The sequence below is a fragment of the Corylus avellana genome, chromosome ca11 (genome assembly GCF_901000735.1).
Source record: "Corylus avellana chromosome ca11, CavTom2PMs-1.0".
Classification (NCBI taxonomy): domain Eukaryota; kingdom Viridiplantae; phylum Streptophyta; class Magnoliopsida; order Fagales; family Betulaceae; genus Corylus; species Corylus avellana.
The window spans coordinates 4025254-4028780 of NC_081551.1; the positions used below are offsets into that span (position 1 = coordinate 4025254).

Genomic DNA, 3527 nt, shown 5'->3' on the forward strand with positions numbered 1-3527 from the left:
CAATACTAACTATTAGCTTTCATGACAAAAGGCCCATGTAAGAGGCCACCAGGTCAGGAAGAACTATAGAAAGATAACCATGTCAGTTGGAATTATGGAGAAAGTTATTTTGCGTTGGAGACGAAAACGAAGTGGTTTGCGTGGATTTAGACCAGAAGCACTTACCGAGGGCAGTAGAATGGAAGATACATCTTCGAAGGAGGATGACTATGATTTCCTGAAAGAGGGCAGAAAGCAAACAGAGGAGAGGTTGCAAAAAGCCCTTGCTATGGTGAAGTCCATGGTTCAGAATCCAGAGGCGAGTGATCAATATCATAGGCTGCTGAATGTTGTGGCTGAGATACAGGAAACCAAGGTATCGGATTTCCCTTTTTTTTTTTTTGTTGGGATGAATGACTTGCTATTAAAAACGGAACGAAGTTTTACAACACTCTCCAGCAAATATGCTGGAACAACAAATGCTATGACAAAAGCATCGAACAGCAAAGCAAACTACCTACCTAGTAATCCAGTATACTTTGAGTTGCACCCCAATTGCTACAAATCTCTACATTCTCATCATTCTTTTTAAATTTTCCCTACCCCGTGATTCTATTTCTGACTTCCTATACAACATTTTGAATCACTTTCTCCTCTGCTCTAGGTTGATTCTCATGCCTTAAATCATTTCTCTGCCTCCATATGTTGTGTAAACGAACAAAGTTACCTGTGAGCTCGCCCGGGTTTAGCTCGATAAAGCTTGGTTCGTGCGCGACTCAGTTATTAAATGAGCCGTTTGTGAACATGAAATTATACTCGATTATTAAACGATACATACCCGTATACAACTTGGCTCGCTTATTAGCGCGACTCGTATATATTTATATATCTACATATTAATTCATAAATATATGTATATATATTAATTAATAAAAATAACTTATATAATATATAATTTAATGATAAAATTTAATCATATGGTCATATCTTAAATGATCTAACCATTAAGTATCTAATGCTAGTTGAATCAACAATTTGAATTGTTAATTATATGATTGAATGGAAACTTATTATACTTAATCGTATCATTAATAAAATTTGTATATGCTTTTTTTTTGAATTTTTTTTTATTTAAATACAAAATTTAAATAATCCAATACAAGCCGATGTTGGCTCGAGCTCGGACAGAGTACCCATCCTAACGAGCCAAGCTTGGACACGAAATGGGGCTCATGTTAAGCTCGAGCTTGAGCTTGAGCTCGAGTTCGACAAAAAATTCAACGAGCCAAGCTTGAACAAGCACTACCTGCTCAAGCTCGGCTCGTTTACACGTGCTGCACTCCAAACCAGCTTACAAGCATAAGCTCTTAAGCTTTTGTTCCTCCAATTTCTTATTCCTTGACTCATAATTTCCTCCCATTCTATTGGAGGATCAAGTACTAGACATTTCTTCCTTGTTTCTCCCCAAATTCTTTTACTGAATCCACATTCTAAGAATAAATGATCTCTGCATTCAATAATGCTTCTGCAAAACACACATTTGACCTCTCCCTTATAGCCCCAATCCAGCCACAATACAAATGCTTGTTTAGGAATTGCAAGTGGAAACCAAATCAGTTTCTACCAATCCACTTTTGGCTTCTTAGATCGAATTGCATCCCACGTTTTTACACTGGTATAACAACTTTCTTTTTCTTTTCAAAATCACCCATATAGGCTTATCACTTTCTCCTAGTTTCACCATTGGCAACTTGCTTTGTATACTAACTAAATCTTCTGATTTGGCTGGTTCCCACTCCCACTTCTTTCCCTTTATTACACTCGATTAGTTTGCTTCCATCTTACTTCGAGCATCATATACTACCTTATATCCATATTGTTCACAAAGGACATCATCAGGGTGCCACCAATCCAGCCATAAATGAATGTTTTTTCCATCTTCCACCGAGAATTTAATGAACTTCTTTGCTATATCCCTTAGCTTAAGTATCTTTTTCCAGCTCCATGTTCAATTATGTATTATTTTTAGTTGCCAAAAACATCTCCCTTTAAGCAAGTTCACCTTAACCCATGCTACCCAAGGAGAACCTGCTTTTGTGAACATGTTCCAAATGTGCTTCATAATTGCTGCCTTATTCCATTCTTCTATTGTTTTCAACCCCAATCCTCCTTCATTTCTTGGAACACATCAAATCCCAAGCAACTTTGCTTTAGCTGAACAATCTTCACTGCTATTCCACAACAGTCGATTGAACTTTTGTTCTATTGATCTAATAATTTTCTTTGGCAAAATGTAGATACTAGACTAAAAAATTTTTATGATTTATTAAACAAAAGATAAAATTTGCAATCTTCCTACAAATGAAAAAGATTTTTTGACATCCAGGAATCTATCCTTCCTGAAGTTTTTTCCATAAGCATTGAAAAATATGTAGCTGATAGCTTTTTTGAAATCAGTGGAACCCCCAATTATCTTACTGGTAATTTCTCCTCTTTCATTTTTAAACAATCTTTCATCTGCTTCTTCATCAACTGTGATACTCCTGAGCTATAAAAGGTACTTTTTCTGGTTTGCTGAGCAATCCTGACAAATCAGCAAACTCTTGTAGCACTTTTTTAATGATCAGCACTGATTACATTTTTGCCAACGAGAATAGCAATAGATCATCAGCAAAACATGTGTAAGCTTGATTTCAGAACATATATTATGGAAACTGAATTATTTTTCATTTTTTGTAGCATCTTGTATCAACCTCGACTGAATTTCCATTACTATCACAAAGAGATATAGTGAAATCAGGACCCCTTGTCTTAAACCTCTCTTCCCTTCAAAGTATCCAATAAGAGTACCATTCAAAGCAATAGAGAATCTTGGAGAAGTTATATATTCACGAATCCATCTGACATATTACGTAGGAGCTCCTACACTTGACAGACATTGCAGTATAAACTTCCAATCCACCGAGTCATGCCTCCAAAAATCTACCTTAATAGTACAGTACATCTTTGTTTACCCTCCTCTTTGTGATAATCTTTCACCACTTATTGAGCCAACAAAACATTCTTTGCAATACTTCTATTTGGAATTAAAGCAGTTTGGTTAGGACTTATGATCTCATCCAAACAAGGAAGCAGTCTGTTTGCTAGAATTTTGGGTATGCATTTATATATAACATTGCAGCAAGAGATACCTGAACTCACTCATAGAAGATGGTAATTTTGCTTTTAATTTTATCCTTTCTTTATTCTCTTGCTTTCGTGTAACAGTATCTTTTGCAGATGGTAATTTATGGTTCCTTTGGGAATATAATTTATGCTCCTTTCAGTGTAAACAACTCTGGAGCAACTCATTTTAGCAGAGCCCATGGGGGCTTTCAACGCTGCACGATTCACAATGCCTCCTCTTCTTGATCTTTTGGTTTTTATTAGTTCTTATTTATTGAACAAAACAACCTAGGATGGATGGGCTAGTTTGAACCCTTGCCTTGAACCGATTACCTAGAATCTCCAAATATTATGTGCATCAACACTTTATCTTGGGGGCGGGG

General features: G+C 36.2%; 1 protein-coding gene across 1 annotated transcript in view; it reads left to right on the top strand.

Annotated features, from left to right (window-relative positions):
• Positions 1 to 3527, top strand: part of LOC132165443 (calmodulin-binding transcription activator 3-like) — a 21851-nt gene that overhangs the window by 17451 nt on the left and 873 nt on the right.